At 40.1% G+C, this 22,890-nt stretch overlaps 1 protein-coding gene across 5 annotated transcripts in view; it reads right to left on the bottom strand.

Annotated features, from left to right (window-relative positions):
- The window catches only part of RARB (retinoic acid receptor beta), a 325,319-nt gene that overhangs the window by 202,161 nt on the left and 100,268 nt on the right, over positions 1-22,890 (bottom strand). Inside the window, exon 1 of one of the 5 annotated variants that reach the window (XM_057424973.1) lies at positions 14,086-14,103. The exons of the other annotated variants lie outside the window; for them this stretch is intronic. The gene's annotated coding sequence lies outside the window, so the exon portion shown is untranslated. Of the gene's footprint in view, positions 1-14,085; positions 14,104-22,890 lie in introns of those variants that run through there. 5 annotated transcript variants of the gene reach the window in all.

The following is a 22,890-nucleotide window of genomic DNA, read 5'->3' on the forward strand; positions in this document are numbered from 1 at the left end:
CAGGAATCTGCGAGCACAGCCTGGGCAGTAAGATGAGAGAGGCAAGTTGCTCCTCTCCCAGCAACAAAACCAATTCTAGAGGAATTTTACATGCAAAAACTTCTCAACAATATATTATATCTTTTCCCAAAGGACAGAGTTGATGGAGTCCTTATTTATTAGATAGCTTTGAGACATATACTGCTGTTTTCAAAACACATCAGGACCTAATAGTTTCAAGAACCCTTACTGTATTTAATGTACAGTTTGTATTGAAATCCCTGATTATGCACATGCTTTCTATTATGCTAGCTGATGGTGTTGCATCGAGTAGTACTGAATAATTCAGCAGATTTAGCACGACTCAAGTGTAAATCAGATACAGTAACATGATAACCTTGCTGCCTTTAAACTCTTAAAAAAACTTGGAAACTTTATTTCATAAAGGGGCGTACTCCGTTTTCCTCCAGTCCTCATTGACTGTGAGATGCTGCATTTTTGTTTTCTTGGCTATCCAACTAAATTTAATTAAACAATAAACTGGTTACTGTGGCAAAAAAAAAAAACAAAACTAATAATAAACCCCCCAGCTTTTGGAGTGTTATGTTTCCTTTATTAGCATAGTGATGTGAAACTAAACAGAAAAAGCAATCTAATAACAAATGTTCCTTTGAGAAGGGCTCCGGGAGCAAAAGGACATCCACTTATTGTTCAGCCCATCCCATTGGTCCATATACGGCAATAAAGGTACAATAGAAGGAAACAGGAAACAGACTGGCACATCTGCATTATCTTATTAGAGGCTAATGGATATCCGAGAAGAACATGCATCTGATGCTGAATAGTCTGTACCAATCTCCGAAGCAATTACTCTTAATTAGTGGATTCTGTTTATAGATGGAACTTAGTGTACCCTTCTGTATCAAAGAGATGCAGGCATCTGGAGAAAGATACGGTTTCTTAAAGGGAAAGCACTATAGCACAATATGAGGGTTGGGCTGGAGGGGGGGCTGGCAAAGAAAAGCTTTCTGAAGCATAACATATTCTACTGTATTATTAATCAAAAGAGCATCCTGGTTTAAAAAGAAAGCAAGAGGAAAAAAAAATAAAAAGACCATACTGCTAATCTCAAACTCTGAAAGTAAACATAGAAAGCTAATACTTGCATATGAATTATATGACAAAAACCACTTTGATGATAAGCAAATAAACAACCGAGCCTGAAATTTTCAACTGCTGGCCAAAAAGCTTAAAATAGCAGCTTAAGTCAGGAGAACAACATCTGCATTTTGTATCTGCCAAGTCTGCGGCCAAAAAAAGTAAACCACTCTATATGACCAGATGCATGAATAAATAAAGAAAACGTGTGGAAGAGAACTTCAAAGTCAGTTTATTGAAAAGCAGATCTGCAGCCGTTACATCCCGTAACCACAACTGTCATAGATTTTCAACTATAGGTGCAAGACTTACGGGAGAAAGTAAGATAAATTGTTGTAACAGAATTAAGACACTCTTACCACACTGCTTTTCTACATCTTGGTATGCAAGATAGCTGTCTACTGGCTGACTGTGAATTCCTTTTTGTCATAAAGCTGACACTTGCAAAATGGGTTTATGTTTTATTTGGGTGTTTTTTCCCGAGATTGTTAAAAGACAATTAACGTAATTAATGCAATTGTTGTTTATTTGAAAATCCAACTGGGAAGTAGGGAAGTATGAAAACAGGGAGGGAGGAAGCTTCTTTTTCCCTAAGCAGCTATACTTTGTATTGCCTGCACTGCAAGCACACACTGATATAGGCCTGGAAAAAAGAAATCTAAATCTGAAAGGAGAAAAGGAAAAAAGCGGGGTGGTGGTGGTATGGGCTGTGTGTGTGGAAAAAGTGAGACACAATGACACCCATTTATTTACACACCATACAACAGTACCCTGCTGTGCCAGCTATTGATTTCAGTGGAACTGAGAGTCCATGTTGGAGAGTAGCAGCTGTGAGTACATAGCCTGAATCCTCATACGGGAACAACAATAAGCAGAAGGACCTATTTCAGCCAACCTTCAAGCATATCATAACATTAAAAACACATAGAGCTTACATTTCAAAACCTGAAATGTGCTACAGTTACTTGTTCTACAAAGGTTTTAGGGGAGTTATCAATATATTTGTGCTAGCATAATGCTAACGTAATGAACAGACATGAAGGACTGAAAAGCCATGCTTCACATGGCTGTTATTCTAGGGAGATGTTAATTCTGTTCTTTATGAACTACATTTAAGATCCTCCCACTGCATCAGGAAATTTTTCATTCTCTCCTGTTATTTGCCATTTTATGAGGGTGGGGTTTTCGGAGGGAGGATGGTTTTTTTTTTTATTTTCTCCTCTTTTTTTTTTTACAGCTATCTGCATTCCATGTTTCTTTCATTACTCAGCAGTTGCCAAAACTATACTGAGAAGCAAAGATAAATGGTTAGGTCAGGTGATGGGGTTAACAATTTACTGTGTGTACTGCTCCAAGAGCCAGATATAGTAGAATTGGCTCATGTTTATGTACAGGATGAGAAGTTGATTTCCTGTGCAGCATCCTTCAATCACCTCTATAAGGGACTCTTGCAGTTTTCTGCAGAGAATTCAAGGGGCTTTGAATACATTTTGTGCTCGTATATAGGATACTCTGCTTGGTAACTAAATGCATTCATTATTCTGCCACATTCAAAAATCCCAGTGGACTATCGAGAAGTTCTCTTTCATTTAAGGAAACCAAAAGGAGGGTAATGGAGCTTTCAGCTCCTTGAGTTTAAGCAAACTTTTAAACTGGTTTCCCTCCTCGACTTTAAAAGCTGTATCTTAATACTTAAAACTGCTCTCAGTGGAATCAAGTTTTCTGTTCTTGCATTGTCATCTGTACCTTATTAATGTTTCTAAGGATGTAAACCATTAACTTCATATTCAGAATATCCCAAATGAGAGACTACCCCAAGAGCTACAGAGGCTGAGGAGATCAGAGATCCTCCGGACCAAATTTGCAGGTTTGGCAGGGGTTTTTATGAGTTTGGTTTTGTTTGCTGTTTTTCTGTTTTTTTCAGACCAAACCCATTTCCCTGTTTCTGCCCATCCCCAAACTAAAAGGGGAAAATACATCACTCAATTCATCTCACTATTCAGATGATCAACAATCTAAGCAGCATAGTGTAGCCAGCAAAACCAGCTCTTAAAAGCAGGCTGGTCACTTAAGTCACATATAATCAGAAATTCCAATACAAAGCTTTTCCCACCCAAGGTGCTATGCCTACTGCTTTAGTTTTGTTCTCTAACTATATCTTTTTCAGGGGGTTTTCTTTGCTCCTGCACAGTTTCTCCTCATAACTCAGAAAAACTAGATTGGACTTTGTGACCAGATAGTCCTTTACAATCCTGTGTGTCTAACATGATTGTTTTGATCCTACCTGCAATATGGCTGTCAATGAAGAGGAAAAATTATCACTGATGGGACTAAGAAACCTATCCCTTGGGGGCCCCTCTCATCATCCAGCCATGGCAGAGAAAAGCACCAGAGATAACAAAGGTGAGCCACAACCAGAATCAACAAGCTTCTAAGATTTGTGAAGATTCACACAGGCCAAGAGTTAGCACCTTAAATTGATAGCATACTCAACTATCTATAAAGGAAAGGTAGCATCCCTGTTCTCTAAATCAAATTCAGAATGGGACACGTTCCCAGTCCAGGAAAAAGATCTTCCATTAAAGGTCTTTCCCCTGACTAGCAATTAATTGGACTTTAGCTACAAGGCACCTCAATATAGCATCACACTGACTGCCAGTCAAAGCAAGATTTTCTGAGAAGGGTTCTTGGAAAGAGACGGGAGGCCTGGGTAAGAAAGGAAAACCACACCGTGCTGCAGATGGTTACAAGTATGCCAATCTCTTCCCAAGTGGCATTACAACTAGGAGGATGTAGGGGATCTGAAGACTCCCAAGCATGCTCTCAGAATGCTCATCCTTCACGTTCTAGCTGATGGGAAACGTGTCATGGTGACCAATAGCAAATACAGCACTTACCACCACTGCAACTGCTAAAAGGGCCTTACACTGACTGTTTATAACCTTTAAGAGGCCTCTGAGATCAGTAAGAGGGGTCAAGTGATGTTATTGTTTTGGTGACAGATGGAAGATCCCTAGTAAATGATGGTGGCCTGGGAATCATTAAAAGAATGGAGTACTTCATCTGCTCAGAAGCTGAAGAGGGAAGCAGTTTTGGAGGGCAGCTCCTTGACAGACAAGTACATCTCTTTGGGAGACCAACACTATGGTCACAATGAGCACTGCAGGTGAACGACTGAAACAGAATGACAAGATACTTCATTAAAGGAGTGCAAAGACATGCGAGAATCATGGTAACTATTACTTGTGACAATAAGTGAGTGGGCGCTGGTCTTAAAACCCCAACCAGAGAAGCCAGCAGTCAGGACAGAGGCTCATCAAATGCTCTACCAGTAGCAGGTAGGGAAGGATCAGTCAATTTAAACTTGAAACATCTGCTGTTAGCAAGGCAAGAGATGACTGTTCCAGTACAGAGGCAAGTCCTCTCTGTCTGTTCAGCCTTAAAGGTATCTTCCTGAGAAGTCTTGGTCTTAGCAGAACCATCACAATAAAGCAAAGCAGCACACCATCTCTCTCTTTCTCTCCAAGGTCAGTTTGGTAGTCTTCCTCTGCATGAACCTATACAGGATATCTTTCACGGTACAAAGGATAGAACCTGTTAGTCAAATTTAGCAAACCTAGATGTTTAGCCACAACTTCAAATCATGGCATTAGACTTGCCTCCATCACCAATTTAAGGAAGAAAAAGTTTTAGAGCTTCAATTTCTGGGCAATTTCAGCTTTCAATACCTGGGCAACTAGTAAATAGATCTTTTTGTGCCTCACTACGGCATAGATGCACTGCCTGGGCACGCACTGAAGAAGGGTCAGTGATCATCACACATGATACAAAGAAATGAACAGTTACTGAGATAAACAAAGAAAAGAGTAAAACTCTGTTTAATTTGGAAAACATGTACTGCAGTGGATGGCTCTGCCTCAGTTCAGCACACTTCATATGCCACACAGAAGGTTCCCACAAGAATCTACTTTACCGCAAAGAAAAATTCTGCTATCTGCAGTAATCTAAACTCATTGTTAAGATGAGCGTGTAGATTCACTCAAAAGATGAATAATGTTTGTTCAGGAGTCTGTCTGAGAAACCTGAAAGAGGATTTTGTCAGGGATGTGCCTGAACTGTAAAATGATGACCTAGGCTTCTCAATCTCCTGGACAGAATTAGGAGGCAATGACACTATGTTCAGGAGGCAGGTTCAATCTCTTAGCAGTCCAATTTTTTGCACTACAAGACTGGAAATTCTACTTCCTCAGAGCTACAGGAGTTTGTATCCTTGCTGCACCCCTTTGCCAATAGAGGAGGGTGATCCAAGTGGAACGGGATAAATAGGGTTCAAGCATTGGTTGCAAACTTTATTTCTGAATACTTGTCTGTTTGGACTAGAGGTGCATCTGTCACCTTAATATCACGGAGGTGTGGACACTGTGCTAACACAAAATAACTTAACACATAATTTATAATCTTTTGTTACATATGACAAGTCTAGTAGCATGTCTCCTGAAAGGTTCTGTAATTCCTCTGAGTTATTAGAGTCTTCAGTCCTACTTTACCCAGAAGATGACATTTCTGCTGTCTACTTCAGGCTCCTGAACCTTCATTTATTAAATATCACAAGTTCCAATATATTCCCAGTAAGACTCCCTAAGGGTCAGCAGAATATGCCAGAGGGCTGGTAGAGATTATGAACATTTATTTTAAAACCTCTGTTCTTTGTAGCTCCTTGTCACAGGAACAACAGGGGAGCAAAATTAGGAACAAGTGCAGCCATTAACTAGGAGGGGACAAAGCCATAGACTGGATTACAGAACAAAAGCAGCATTTTTATGTCAATAGTCAATATTTTGCTTAACAGGAAGCCAACAAAGAAACTGCAACATGCCAGTAATACGCTAAGATAACACTGCACATGTAAGCACCTCCAGAGTGCTTCTCTCAATCACCTGAAAATGTCACAAAACCTTATCAGTCAGGTTATATGGACAAGAGGTGCAATAATCAATCATGGTAGCCACAAAACCAACACATCTTTTTCCCATTTTAACATATTTGGAAGATCTGTTTCCCAGAATGATTCTGTTACAGGTGCTGGACAAATGGATTACATTGTCAGAAAGACCAAAGTGAACTACAATCTCTCATTTCACTTCCAAAAGAAACTTAAGAGGAGCCTAAGCACTGACAAAATTCAAGACTTATGTCATACATGCTAGTCAGCAAAGCAGGACTTCTGATGCAACACAGAAGTATTCTTGCAGTGCAAACCAGTGTGTGAATTAATTGCACAGCAATCATTCCCAACAGGCCCATTTCTGAAAGCATCTTTCCACTCATAAATGCAAAACAACTTTCCCACTTCTGTGGACAGAGAAACTAGCCTGAATTACTTCACATTTATTATGCAAAAAGTTGCTTGCATACTCTTTAAGACGGAGACAGGTTATACGCCATCATGTGGCATTTAGACCTGGCCAAACCTACATGCTTAAGCATTTTAGCCATAACCAGTTTAACCTGAACCCAGATCAAACACTCAGCAGGGCAGCATTTCACCTCTAAATGCACTGGGATCACTAAATCCTTCAGCTTCACTGGCAAGGTAATATATTAAAATTATTAATTTTGAAAGAAAAAGAGGATCTTAACTAGTAAGACTGAGCCATTCAAAATTCGCTTTTGACTTTTTTTAATGTAATAAGGCCAAAAAAACCCATTAAGGAGAATAGTCCAGTCAGAAATGGCCAAAAGGCGCATGATGGTTCAAGCACATCCCTCAGTGTTAGTCGCACTCCATTCTCTTCCCAGCTAGTGCTATCTGTGCCACCTGGGATGAAGACAGTTGTCCATTATATTCACAGGGTGTCAAAGGGTACTATATGCTAAAACAAATCAGAAGCAAGCAGAAAAAAAAAATCGATTTGTGTCCTCAAAATGATGTAAGAGAATGCAAAAGAGATGCCAGCCAATGGAAATAATCAAAATAAGTGAATTCTCTAAAGGCTGTCACTTTCCTTATACAAGCCATGGCTCTTGAAGATACCCTGCCCATACTGGATCCTAAGACAAAGGTTTCCATTTCCCAGTACGGAGTCCATCACTGCAAAGACTGTGAGATGGGGAGAACTGAGGTTACTCTGCACTGTGTATCTGAGTTTATGAGGATCAGGGGAAGGGAGCAGAACTGGCAGGAAAAACAGACATGTTGGGTACAGTCACCATTGATCAACTTGATGACTTAACTTGTGAAGACCCCTCTTTCATGAATGCAAAGCTTGTGTGTTACTGTAAGAGATTCACAATGACAATGGTCCCCAAAAACACACCCCAGCCTACTTAATTACAATTAAAAGTAACTCAGTTGTGTGGAAAACTAAGAAATTCAAGCATATATAAGAAGCAACACACCTGACGCATTGAAGAATATTCCAACAAAAAACAATGCAGAACTCTAATATAGCAGGAGATAGTAGATAGTCTGAAGAAGATTAAGAAAAAGCACCCTTTAGACTGCTCCTTTGTATTAATAGCTGTATTTACAACATGGAATAGGTCTCATATTCACTCAAACACTCTGACCGTGGTTTTGCCAGACAAAAACATGTGTTTGGATTTCCTTTTTATTAAAAATTAGGAGATATATTCCCAAAATTATAATGGGAGACTTTGTGTTAAAGAAAATCTTAGGATCTCTTTTACCATGTGTGAGTCAAGACACATCATGTGTTTGAGCAGTAATTATGGGCCTTAATATACAAAAAGAATCAGGTGTATTGTCTTTATTACAAGAGTATAAGGGTTTTGAAACAGAAAGAAGTATTTATTCTCTTGTACAAAGAGAATGCAAAAACACAGCCTTCCGTATGTCTGATCTAAGCATCAAAGACCAAACGGCCTAAAAGTAGAATACTACAAAAATTTGAGAAATGCTGTAGTGAGAACTTAAATTCCAGTCTAGCATTTGATTTAGTGATAATCCTCCAAAACCAGTTCTGCATCTGACAAACACAGGTTTAGAATCCAGTTGTTGACACATGGTAAGGAAATGAAACACATTCTCCCTATATGAAATTCACATTTCTCTGGGTGAAACAAAGCATGCTTGTATCTCGCGCCTCTAAGGCACCTTTTAAAGCAGTCAGGAGAATTGAAAGTCATCTACATGTAGCAATATTGTCTAAAGATTCAGATACTAAAAAGATCTGAATTAAATAGCCTGACTGTGACATCCACTCTTAAGCCTTTGAAAAATAAGGAAACCCAATTTAATTTTTAAACAAACAAACCCAAGGCACACAATTCCTTGACATTACAACTCTGCTTCACATAACTCACTGCAAAGGTAGGTTACTCACTGAAGCCCTTTGAGTCAAGCAAAATAGAATACCCTCTGTTAAAAATGGGTGAAGGTAGAAAGTTGGGTTCACTAGAACATTGCCAACCCTGATTAGTCACAACAACAATAATAATATATCCTCCTTTAAGAAAATCTCTACTTTTAAAGAAGAAACATATATATTAGAGGTTTTGGCAACGGGTGATGAAGGGACTCAGTTCACACCCTTCTGAACAGAATACATTATTCAGCCATACGCCAGCCAACCAGCTAAGATTACTTTGTCTCTCAATTTTCAGAAGTACATAATTCTGAATAATTATGTTACTCAACGGACCCGATTATTACTGAATAGCAAATGCATCAAACAGGAAGCTAAATTTTATAATTTAAAACATGCATACACATAAAAGGAGAGAGAAAAAATAATACACCTTTTAAAAGCAACATCAAAAATCACATAGCAACAGTATAAAAGCTTCTGGACAATTTCCCTTCCCTAGCCTCCAGTGGAGGGTTTATTTCAGAGAGACAGCTCTCAGCAGACAAAGCTTGCTTGCAAACATAGGAACACAGGAATTGCTGTACTGGGTCAGATTAATAGTCCATTTAGTTCAGTAGCCTCTCATCTGACAGCAGCCAGCATTAGATGCTTCAGGGAAAGGATGAAGAAATCTCTAGGAGAGCAATTAAAGAAAAACTTTCCCATAAAATTTCTTTCCAACTCTCATCATCTGCTGGATGGCTCATACCCTGTAACAAGAGATTTTCTCTTGGTATCTCTGTTTTTGCTAGCCTGAATAACAGAAATGATGCTAAATAATACCCCAAGCATTGGGAATATCTTCTGTATCTGTATTCCATATGTTTTTAATCCTTAAAATTGCTGGCCCTAGCACAATTGAGAGGCACCGCTCTTCAGAATCACCAGTGTGTTGCTTAAAATAATATTCTGCTATGCTTTTAAATAACTCTCATTTTCCCTGGATGATCCTGTGTAGTTACAGGACTTAGTGTAGCATAGTAAAAGTTAAGTAGATGGAACTCACCTTTTTCAAGAGTCCCTGCTGTTCTGTTTTTCCTCAACACACTCTCCTGCAGTGACTTTTCAGAAAGAGACTTGGAGAAGGCAGAAATGCCTCCAAATTCCCTTCCCGTCCCCAAATGTTTCAGGTTTCCTTCAGGACAAATATTAGCTTGTCAAATTTATTTGTTCATCCTAATTGCTAGGATATGCTTCTTCAGATGTCACCCATCTAGTTAACAACTTCTTTAAATTCCAGGGAAACACTTTTCAGGGCAGGAAAACAAGAATCAATACTTGAATAACAAGTCAAGAGTAGCAAGCCATTTCTCTAATTAAGGCATCGACTTTCTTCTAAGATTGCACTAGAATTATCTGTGTAGTCACTTCTATGTTAAAACCCTAGGTAAATATTAGTAAAAACCCAATTACATCAATTAATAACAGCAGCTGACAAATAAACACTACCAAAAGGACTCCATTTGCTCCCCAGACAAACACAATGCCAGTTTCCAAATGAAGGCAGAAGGGGAATAAGATGGACCCAAGCTGCCCAAAACCTGTGTTTGCATCTGCAAGCAAACACTTAGGCTCTGTAAATACCAAGCCATTACCAGTCTTCTGCCCATCCAATCAACTGGTCTGCAGAAAGCAGCTAACAGGGAAGCTCAAGGCAAGCTGGAACAGTAGTTCTTGGGCAGTCTGCCCCATCATTTGACCTCTGGTTGACTTTAGGGTCACTGGATAGTCACCCATGCTGGCTGAAGTCTGCAGGCTCTCTCCAGGATTTTGGGAAAAGGCTGAATGTTTGCAATTAGTCTTTTATTTATCTACACTGGCCATGTCCGTATGTCATCCTTTGCAAGTCAGCTCAAGCATGGAAATGAATAAAGCACAGGCAAGCATTAGAATAAATTATTTCAGCAATCACATTACTTTTGGTACACTGCCTTTTGCCAGATGAAAGTATCTGCAGCTCAGAAATGTAACTTCTAAATTTAAAAACTTTTCAGAAAAGAGTATCAGTTCAAACATGTTTGGATGTTGGCAATTCTCCAACCATAATTGCTGCAAATAAGATTAGCATAAGCAAATCATCCCTTTGAAATCAGTTGTGACAGAACACCTGAGCAAGGAATGGCTACATGGGGTATTTCTTTAAATTTTCATTCTTAAACAACACAGTGTGGATATCATACTCCATGCTTCCCCAGTCTCATTTAAAATCACATTCTTCCATTCAGTTCCTCCTATATGTAGCCAAAAGCACAACAGAAATGGTTAAGAGTCTGCTTACTTGAGGTTCAGCCTAAAGGAGGGATTACAAGAACAGCTGTTCATGGAGAGCTGGGAAGCTTCAGTGGTATTGCCCTTGTCTCTTACTGCAAGTCCTTCCAAATGAATTTAATGCAATGATTACATTGCTTGGGCAGATGAGAAGTGGAACCAGGTCTGTGTTCAAGGACCAATACTCCTATGTGATCCACCCCTCACAAATGTGAAGAGATACTACAGTGCTGAGAGCATCTGGCAAAACCCAGCACGAAGAATCCTTAGCCTTTGGGGAGCAAGCTCTCTGGAAAGGGACCTGGGGGTCCTGGAGGACAGCAAACTCACTATGAGTGAATGGTGGCTGCTGCAGCAAAGAAAGCCAACAGGATGCTGGGCTACATCAACAACGGCATCACCGGCAGAGATAAACAAGTCATCATCCCACTCTACTCAGCACTTGCCAAGACACACCTGGAATACCGTGTTCAGTTTTGGTCCCCACTATACAAAAAAAGATGTGAACACACTAGAGAGGGTCCAAAGAAGAGCCACAAAGGCGATCAAAGGACTAGGAAGCCTGCCTTGTGAGGAAAGGCTGAGAGAGCTGCGTTTGTTCAGCCTAGAGAAAAGAAGGCTCAGAGGAGACCTTATCACCATGTTCCAGAATTAAAGGTGGCTACAAAGAAGATGGAGGTTCCATTGTTACAAATCACATAGAAAAGACAAGGGGTAATGGGCAATAGGTACTCCTGCGGAGATTCTGGTTGGACATAGAGGAAAAATTTTCACAATGAGAACAATCAGACATTGGAATAATCTCCCCAGGAAGTGATGGACTCCCCAATGCTGGACAGTTTTACAGCTGGACCAGGGGCTCGGACATCTAGTCTAGACCATGCTCTGCCAAGAACAGCTGGATCAGATGATACCCTCTCAAACTGGTATTCTATGATTCTGTGATTAGCCCGTGTCTCCTGGTGCTGTCAGGGATAGATATCTGTGATAAATACTGCTGAACACTTGTAGGATCTCCTCAGAGGTACAAAAAGCAAATACCATAACCTATCAGACAGGATGGTGCAGAATGATGTTCCTGATCCCAACACAGCTATTCAACACAGGCAGCATGGTCTCGTCTTATGCACTAGGTGAGACGAAGTAAAATGCATGCATCCAGGTTTTTACAAGTGTCACTGTAATATTTTTCTTTCTGGAGTAAAGGCTGGACTTGATGACCTTAAAGGTCTTTTCTAACCTAGTTGATCCTATGATTCTGTGACTCTATTCACAGGATCTAGGAGACGCTTACCCCACCAACAATGGAGCCAGAGGCTCAAAGGGACAGTGTTGCATTACCAGCAGAGGGAAAATGCAAAAAAGAAACTATCAATTAACAGACTTAACTGGGATGGTTCAAAAAGGGACAACACATAAGAAGCAAGCTCAAAAATACCAAAAACCACTTCTGAGCAACATCAAGCTGACTGGAACCTTAAGAGTTGGGGGGGGGGGGGGAAGGAAAGGTGTTGTGACAAGTAATCTAAACAAATGTTAAAAGTGAAGTTTGACAAAGATAAACTATCTCCCAAACACCCAAAACGTAAATGAAACTGCCATTTAGCGAGGGCCAAATAAAACAAGTCATTGCCAGGCAGTTTCTGACAGAACAGTAAGGGCATTGTTAGGTCTTCATATAGACCTCCTTTCTTTGTGGGGGAAGAAAAAACAAGCACACCAGTATGTGGAAAAGTGGGAAATGTGCCTCCATTTCAGTACACACCTCAGGGTCCCTGTATTTATCTGTGAATGAAAGAGGATGTGGCGCTTGCCCCATGGTTTCTGCTGAGCAGTGGGGTATTGCATATGCTTATGGAGGTTTCTGAGGACCAGACCAGGAGACTGTGTGAGACAACAGGGAAAGTCCAGCAGGAGGAAGGAGAATGTCTGGGGGAATGGCAAGCTCATCTGAAACTTTTGGAAAGAGTTTTGTTTTGGTTAAAGCCTATTTCAACAGCTAATTAGCATTTTAAATAAAAGACCTCTTCATTAATCATTAACCACTCCAGCAGCCCTGCTAAAAGTCAAAGGTTACAAAATGAACAGACGTAAGGTCTTTATACCTCTTAGAAACAACAAAACTTCTTTCTACATAAACTTCCTAATAAAGAAGCAAAATACAGCACATAGCTGTGATGCCAAAAAACCTCCAAAACCCAAACCCTCTGCAGCGTTTTCTGAACACTATTTTGGTCTTTTCAGAAACAAATATTAAACCCAGCCTATTCCCCATTACAAGCTTCATTTTAGGATCAAAAGGATAAAGATGTACATACATTTAATTAGCAGGGAGAACACAAAAGCCTGTTAATTGAAACCAAAACACATTTTGCAAACAAAAATACACTTTAAATGGTACAGAGAGAGACTGACATGCGTTCCTCTGCTTACGGCAACAGCTCAGGAAAAGTAACTTCTGAAAGAGGCACGCTTACTTTCAACACACAACTTCTCAGAATATTCACCCTTCTGTGACTGTTTAACACAGTCTCCTCTATTTATAGCCACTGTTGTTGCAACCATTATTGTACTGCTATTAAAATGAACAGGCAATCACAGGAACACAGCAGCAACCAACACCAGCAACTGAATAAAAGACACTGCTTTAGCACACACTTCTGTTTGTAATTCCAGCAGCTTCAAGACTTGCTGGCAATGCTGGCAGCATTGGCTACACAGGTTAGGAAAGCCTAAAAGTAATGCCGGAAGCATGGGCTGTGAATGACCCAGCGGTATAAGCCACAGCATAACCCCTCCATAAACCAGCAGCTAACACTAGTGGAGAGCACCCACATCCATACCTGGCCTCCTGACCATCCAAACCAGCATGGTCTGTGGGGTGGTGAGGGTCCAGGATTGCTCCTGGGAATGATGGCAATTCTCCCCACTTCCAGCTATAGTAACCCACTTCAAGCAGCCGGCTTCCTACAAAGAGCAGACACTTAGGATACATTGAGCCCTCCCTTCCTTAAAGCACCCAGTTAACTTGGGCTCCAGTTAGAGCAACTGTGCCAAAAGTCAGCGCAGTCATTGCCACCTCCTTGATGCACACTAGGAACCACACATTCACTGCTGGTATATACTTACAGCAAACTACATCACACCCTGGTGCTGGAGGCAGGGCTTGCTGGCCATGGAGAGCCCCTCTGCCGCAGACATGAGGGGTGTGCCTCTGAAAACCCACCTGAAGCTATAGGCCCCATGGAAAGCAAACCCAAAACAGTCCTGAATAAAGCTCAGCAAACACTGTAAATTACCTCACAGTTACCTAGGTTAAGTCCCTTCGGACACATAGAAGCACTTTCTATAGACCACAGACTGAGAGTGAGAAACCTCTTCCTCTGCAATGGGCTCACTACTTGCCTGGTACTGAGGCCCCGCTCTTCCTGCAGGGGAGTCCTGTAAACCATCATCAAGCTCGCCCCGTGAGCAGCCCTGCTAACTTACTCCACCTGGCTGCATAAAACCCACTGCAGCTCACGGCAAATAAACACACCCAAACTTCCAATGTGTATCTGAATGCACATAGATACATCACAGAACGGGCTGGACGGGCCCTTAAAGGCTGTCCAGTTCTACACTCCCCCTGCCATGGGCAGGGACACCTTCCACTAGACCAGGTTGCTCAAGGCTCTGTCCAACCTGGCCTTGAACACTGCCAGGGATGGGGCAGCCACAGCTTCTCTGGGCAACCTGTGCCAGGGCCTCAGCACACTCACAGAGAAGAATTTCTTCCTAATATGTAATCTAAATTTGCTCTTACGGGTTAAAGCCATTCCTTCTTGTCCTGTCACTGCTTGCTCTTACGAAAAGTCCCTCTCGTCTTCATCGTCAGAAGACATGCTGATTTGCAAAAGCAAATTTATGTCTTCAGACAGAAAGAATCCATCATTTTAGACTCATCGTAAACCACAGTTATTTCTTCACGTGTCCTGTGTGTTTCTTTACAGGCTGGTTAGTTGCATTGCATTTTAATTAATTGTATATGTGAGAAATGGATTTTACACAAATCTACTTCAACAGTTTCAGCCCAGAACAGCCTTCAGTCATACTTTAGTAGAAGCCCATCTTTCTCCTCTTTTAAATGCAGGTCACAGCAAATTGAGGAAAGCCTTAATGTTTTCTGATTTGGATGGAAATACTTCTACATTTCACTATGACAAGCACAGTTATATGGGGGGGGGGGCGGGGGGGGGGAAGTATTTCTTTTAAAGCCTAACTGTAGGTTTAATATTTATTTTAAACCTACTAACCAAAAAACCTTCTTTGAATCCATTCAATACACAATTAACATGTAAGACATTCAAATGTCAACTATTACTGTTCTTACTACTTTTAAAACATAAGCCTGCTGGGAAGACCAGGGTCTGGAGTCCCTGGAAGGAGGAGATGTCTAGGGCTGGCACATGGGGCGAGCATGCAGTGCTGCTGCTGCAAATCCGTTGTGGTACCAAGCTTGGTATGAGCCAAGGTTGTAAACATCAGGTGTAATAGTCCCTACAAGTGCAGCTTCTAAAAGCTCAAGAAAGGAATCCTAAGAGAAACTGTAATAAAAATATTGTATATACAGTCCACAACTGCAAATTTTCCACGCTTACAGACCACTTCTCATCAAAGGGCTACCTGCGTTCTACTTGCATTCAAGATTCAACAGAGGGAAATCACAACTATGAAGTGTGCAATTCTTCATGCAGCTCCTTTCTTATCCTCACAGCCCAAAAATGCTGCTAACAGAGGCACACATGGAGCTGGCAGCTGGAAGGTCACAGTAAGCCTCACTGAACAGCAAGGCACAGACCAGAATGGGAGACCTGGGCACAATGAGATGACCGCAGTTCATGGGGTCAGTCAGCTGGAAAAAATGTGTGACTCACAGAGGCAGGGGTGGGGGGTCACAGATCATGACTTTTCCATAGAACATTTCAGAAAGACTAGCAAACAACTCTAATTTTGTTTTCAGGTGTCAGTGAGGAAGGAGATGACAGTACCATGTGAGGGGAACCCCAAGGCTGCATCTCACCTCAATGGCACTTGAAAAGAAACACTGGCAAGCTAACAAACTTCAAGGCTTGCTATTCCCAATAGGATTTAATGTCTACCTTAGGGAGGTATTATCACCTGGGGTTAGGCAGACACAAAGCTCTGAACATCGTAAAGTTGGGCCTAGATTACATCCGTCTCAGAGAAGCAGCAGCTCAAAGGTCAACAGAAGAAGGTGCAAGTGTACTTTTTTTGTTTCGCAATTTCAGTTTATTGTTTATAGACTACACGGGAAAAATATATCTAGTGACCACAGTGCTCATTTTGGTTTTTAATGAAGTTTCTGGAAAAAAGTAATAGGGTTTTTCCACTGCCTTCTCTTGCTAGCTGCCCAAACGCAGGCCTTTCTATAACCATGTCATGGATCAAGATATTAATCAAACAGAAACAAAAACCCTGCTGGCACATAACCTAATTAAAATGTCTCTACCAATTTCACTGTTGCTTTTTTTTTTTTTAGAAATTAATACATCCTCATTTGACATAAAAACCCTGTAATCCAAATCTCTCTCACCCATAGTTCTTTTGCCATTACAGAGTATGACATTTCAGAGAGGCTCTGATGTTGCCATTTTCTTACCTGGCTCCCAGAGATGTCCAGACTGAATCCCACTCATTGTGGGCAATTCGTTAATGTCCAATTTACCCAATGTTCTGTGCATCATTTTAGTGTTATGAATGGCTGTTGTTAGCCTGCTGCTGTTTGCTCGTTAGAAAAGGAGCTTTTGGGGATTTGATTTTTTTGATTGGTTGGGTTGTTTTGGTGGAGATTTTTGGTCAATACTCTAACAAAATAAAATACTTTTTCAACCCTCTAGAGCTGTAGACCCATGTTTAGTTGCTGTACAGGCTCTGAGTGGGATGCAGTTAATTTTCTCCATAGCAGCCATAGAGTGCTGTGCTTTGTATCTGTGGCTGAAATAGTATTGATAACCCTCTGACATTGCCACTATTGCTGAGCAGGGCTTGCACAGCAGCAAGACCTCTTGAGCCCACTCTGCCCGGTGTCATGCCCAATGAATAGGCTGGGAGTGGGCATAAGACTGGAAGGTCACATAGCTGGGACACCTGCACTAACCAAAAGGATATTCCAGACCATATGACAGCAATGATCACTCAGAGAACAGAGGAGGAAGGAATTATATTCATGGTTATGGTGTTTGTCTTCCCAAGCAAGCGCCACGCATGCTGAGGTCCTGCTTTCCAGGAAGTAGCTGGATACCTGCCTGCTGGTGGGAAGTAGGGAATTAATTCCTCTCTTTGCTTTTCTTGCATGAACAGCTTTTGCTTTCCTGATTAAAATGTCATTATCTCAATCCATGAATCTTCTCACCTTCCTTCTATTTTCTCCTCATCTCCTGAGAGTGGAGTGAGTGGGCATTTGGCTGTTAGCCACGGCCAACTCAAGACAAGGCTACAGCTGCAAGTAATTTTCTTCTCAACTCCTTCTTTATCTCCAGTTATTTTCCATTTAATTATCTAATCAATCCATATTAATTTAGCAGATCAAAGAGAAGTCTTGACATAACAGTTGATTTGGTTAGCATCACTGCATGCTTGGAGTCACAACAGGTTTATGTGAAATCACCAGGTGAAGTTGCATGTCCACCTTAGGCTAACCTCATTCTCTGTAATCCACAGGATAAATGTTAGGTTGTAATTTGTAAGAATTGTTTCAGGAAATCATTAGGAAAAGGGGAGACAATGATGTGCCACAATCACCTACACTTACATGTACCTAACTCCACTTCCACCCATGACAACAGAAAGGATATCACCAGAACTGCAAGACCCCCAATTGATCCCTGTGGTAGTACCACAATCAAGTTGTTCAGTGACCTACAGGGCACTGGTAGATGCCAGAAAAATGACCCAGAACATTGTAAAGTTGCTCACATCTTTGTTAAATGAACATAGGGCACTAATAAACCAAAATGACTTACTTAGGTGCTTCTGAGTTGTACATAATCACATAGAGCACCCGGGAGAGGGTTGCTAGACTGTATCTTCAGATCTGACAGTGATTTGCTGGTTACTTCAGGAAAGTCATTTAAACTCCATCTGACTTAATTTTTCCATTTGCAGAATGGAGATCAACATGCACTTCCATTTTAAGATAAGTGAACTACTCAAGGCTGGCAACATCATTAACTAAAAGTAACTAATATCTATTAGTACTTGGTGTATGCGATTGCCCCTTTAAGTCGTTTTCCTGGGGGCACAGGGAAGCATGTCTTAAGAGTTTAGTACAGATAACAACTTCATTTCAATAGCCATTCAGAAAAGGGCAACATACATGCTCCTAAATGAATTCCACATCCCAAATCAATTCAATGCCTAAGAAGCAAAAAATATCCACAGGAAAAAAAGGCAACGTATTCCAAAAATGCCTTTTTGTCTGATATGTTTCCTGCATCTCATGGTGATTTACAGTAATAGGTAATAACTAGTGTACATTATATCTAGTTTTTAATAACCACACTTCCATTATATTTCATTTCCCAAAGGGACTATTTGTGGGTTTTTTATAACTTTAACTGTAAAACTGTAAACTGCTATAATCAAGCATTGCTTTCTCTTCTATTCTGGACATCCTCAGTTGATTGTAATCACTGCCTGCTGAACTTATCTTCAAAATGTCAATGATAAAATGAAATAAAAATTGGTATTATTATATTAAGTACTCCCCCATTCATTCACTCCTCTCTTTGTAATCCAGGAGACACAGAATATGAAGAACTGTAAAAAGGGAAAGAATTAAAACAGAAAAGAAGAAAAGTAGAAGGAAAAAAAAAGGAAAAGAATATAGAAAAATATTAGAAATAAAGGTTAAAAAAAAAAAAGAAGAAAAGACAAAAACTGTCTTTGGAGATGACAAAGCTGGAGAAGACAGCTGAAAGAAGTCAAAGCACATTCTGTTCTTCCTGACATCTGTAAAAGATATGTAGGCTCTGAAAGTGTGTTTTGAGGTACTTGTACAACATTCATTGTAACTCTGGATAAGATAAAGCATATTAAAAAACAGCACAGCTGGTACATTTGTACATGGTACATTGCTTTTTGGGGAAATAGGGACTTGCTCCCGCAACCATCTTAACAGCAGAAGGACTACATGAGGGGAATATATTTTAGAAAGTGTTGACAAAAATGAGCACATAAGTGTGTAAATCAAGCTGCAAGGAACATTGATAGGTTCAAGGGGATGCTGTGACTGAAAAGTGATTGAAAGGGTCACTTGACAGGGACAGTGTACCTTATAAAGTCTGCAGTGACATTTTCAGTATACATATACATATACAGTATTTCAGAGTCCTGGGTTTCTAGGACAATGCCATTTGGAGAAGACTTAAAATCCTTGGGTTAACTTACACCTGGCACAAACGAACAAAATCAAAGCCCAGTGTGGTCCATCACTTTAGCTTTAATAGTACAACCAAAAGGCTGGCTATAACTGCATCCAAAAGTGCAAGACTCAACCACAGCCTACTTGAAAGTAAAGATCAACTTAGGAAAGAAAGTTTTAGTGGAACACACAGAACTTAACTCTCTCAGAAATCTCTCTGTGCTTTAACTGGACACTGTCATCAGAATCATATTAAAATTTCTTGGCTTTCTCTCAGAAGAAGAAAAGGATGAGTATTTGCAAGGAAGATCTAGGAAAACTTCACAAAGGAGAAGCTGGGCAGCTCAATTTCAGCCAGTTGGAAAGTAAAATCAATGAACTAAAAGCACTATTAATTGAGACAGCTGAATATGGCCAGAGACATACCAACAGAGCAGAGGAGATAAAACAGACAAACCATTATCACCACTGGTAAATAACACTGAATAAAACAGATGTGATCAAAGTAGCACGTACGTAAGTACCAGTGATAGTACTTCTGAATTTGGTTTATTTTATCTTAAGTTATATCATTTAAGCAAGCCAGTTCCTTCCAGGTATCTTGCTAATATAGGAACAGGACTTGAATGCCCACAGTACAGATTAAACGAAAAGGCAAGAAAACCCTAACTAGATAGAAAGGCACTATAAACTCAGTATAGCTAGCAAATTACCTATATATAGAGGCCACTATCATCATACAGCCTTGCCAACCATAAACATGGGGCCTGTATTTTTTCCATAAAACCTGGATTAATACATTTGTCCACATATATAAAAGACTTCAAACGATGGCAAGTTACTCACTTCTACCAAGAAATTCCTTCCCCTTTCCTCTCCAATTTATGGTTATAGTGTACATACTTAAGAATAACTGTAGACCAGATGCTCGTCCAGAGAGCAGCCCCTAGAAGTGCCTGCCTATGTAGCAGCATTGCCTATCTCCTAGCCTGTTGTGTCCAATACATCTGGGTCAGATGCATGCTTCAGAAAGAGATGTCTGTAAGAAAAGTTTATCTAATGGAAACAGCAATATCCACGATGCAGTAGGTAGCATCCTTCACTCTAAGTAAGTATTGATCCAGAGAGGTATCAAACAGGATGATGTTTCTGACTTCAGGAAAACATGAGTTTATAACAACAGTTGAGGATTAATACTAATAATCTGAAAATGAGTACTATGCTCAAAATTGTAGTTAAATTTCTCTTCTGGCAATAACAGCTCCAAATTCTCCATGCAGTTGCAACTGCTTATCCTACTTGCATCTGGTTTTATATCCCAGGCTGTGGTCTACTTTGATAACTGTAACTTGCAGAGCATATACAACCATGATAAGGAAAAACACACACCATCAGAACAACTATACATAGCAAGTTTTCTTTGGTCATAAAATGGAAAAGGTAGGCAAACATACTAAATGCACTTTTAATTGCAACTGATCTAATCACAATTTAATGCACTGCACCCACAGTTACTCAGTGTTCAGTAGGTGTCATGGAAAAACTCACACATTTCAAGAAGGCTGAATATATTCTCATCTGGTCTGTGTCAGTTAATATTCAATTCTTCCAAACAGTACACCTGCCTAATGCTCCCAAGTTACCATTGTATTATACAGTAACTTCTCGCACTTTTACTGAAGACGACTAAAAACACATATTGTTACAGGAATGTAACACATTTAGTGGGGCACTGAAAGAAGCTCATTCACTGTCATCTTAATTGCTCTGTATAACCTACGAGACCAGTGGCAGTGCGCTCCCCACCTGGGAGGTGGATGCTCTCTCCTGTAACACAATCTTTGCCTTTTAATACTTGATTATGGATGTTAAAACCACACAAAAAATGGTAAAATTCCCCATAAAGTACCCTGCAGAAGCAAAGGCATTGGTAATAAGGTATTTACTAGATATGGTTAATTATCTCATTTTATTTTTACTACTCAAAAACGTTCTCACAGAAATTATGAAGAACGCATATTCCTGTCATACCTGAAGTAATTTGTAAAATATGCAGTATTCCACTAATACTGCAAGTCTGAGACTACAACCGGCAAGCAATCTGTCCAGGCTTTGTGGCTTTCCTACCAAAAAGACCATTAAAAAATGAGTGCTGTGAACTTCATAACTATGCTGTGTTTCTTGTCATGCTGGGATTAGTAATAGCAGTGCTATCAAATATTACTATGCAATAAAACCTGTGGTTTGCATTTAGATTACATTTGATTTCTTCATGTGGAAAATGCATGCTCTAATTTTCCTCTTACAGTAAAATTGATAATACATAGAATACAACATCACAGCAGATGACACAGTCTACAACGTAGGCATGACTTGTTTTATAGTCATAAAGCTTGTACTTCTGGCTGTGATTTTATGAACCAGGCATACAAAACATACAAAAAAAGAGAACAAAAGAAAAGAGATATTTATAAATAAAGGCATAGAACAGTAAATAGGAAAGGAGACCAAGTTACAGAACAGATTGAACTGGGTATAATGAGAACCAAACAGCTTTCACAGAAACTGCAAACTTAGCACTTGGAAACCACACCAGTCAATAATGCAGGTACAGCAGCCGCCTTTAACAAAAGAAAGCAATTCTAGGCAGGAAGAAAAGGAATGCAAATAGGACAGGCAGCATCCTCACCAGGCAAAATAAAAGTCTTTCTTTGAATATACGCTATTAAACCTCACAATGTCATAAACAGGCCTCTCACCTCCCCCCCTTCCTCCACAAAGTAGGAATCATCTTTCGCTATTTTTTTTATACTAGGTAATCTAGCAAAGTATTCATTTCAGTGGTATCTTTTGCAATATGTCTCAGAGAAGCTTCCATAAGCATCTAGGATCTTATTAGGTAAAAAAAAAAACGAGGTGCACACTGCACACGGTCTCCATGGGGACACTACACATGGCAGAAGCTGTGAACAGAGCACTTCCATCACTGAAAGGCAATGGGGAAGAATTATACAATAAGGAATGGAGCGAGAGCTCATTAGCATGTAAAAACCATAGCCCTATATATAGTTATATTTTTGTATGTCATCACATTAACAAATTGCTGTTTATTAGCCATGATTTACTGAGTCGAGCACAACTGGGCACTAGCTGAAGCAAAGCAGCTGGATGTAAAACTAACGCAAACAGCTAAGAGAGTGATGTCTTAACTGCTTCTCTGCATAGCTTGATCCACCCAGCCAACAGATGAACTGATTACACATCATAGCAAAAATTTCACCTTTTGCTACATGGTAATAATTTCTGAATAAATACAAAACATGGTCAGGCTTAACAAGCTGATATATAAAGAGCTGAAAAATGCTTCCTTGCTTCCACTGAGGACGTGTTAAACTATCACTGTACAACACAGTGAGTATTCTTATACACAGGCCAACCATGAAAAATCACACACTGCAAATGTATTCATTTTTAACTGTTTATGTCAGCTTCAAAGTAGACATTTTTCTTACCACTACCAGAATGTTATCTTACTCATCTGAACTCACATTTCTTTCCACTGCAGTCTCACCGTGGATGCACGCGTCAGTCCAAAGAAATGAAATCCTGATTGCAGAGAGCCAACCATAACACCATGCTAGAGCTCAAAATTTCAGCAGAAGTGCATATTCCCAACAGAGACCATTAAAA

This window comes from Pezoporus wallicus, unplaced genomic scaffold (assembly GCF_028554395.1).
Source record: "Pezoporus wallicus isolate ANWC-B61680 ecotype Strahan unplaced genomic scaffold, APGP_CSIRO_Pwel_v1 contig_3181, whole genome shotgun sequence".
In the NCBI taxonomy this organism is placed as follows: Eukaryota; Metazoa; Chordata; class Aves; order Psittaciformes; family Psittacidae; genus Pezoporus; species Pezoporus wallicus.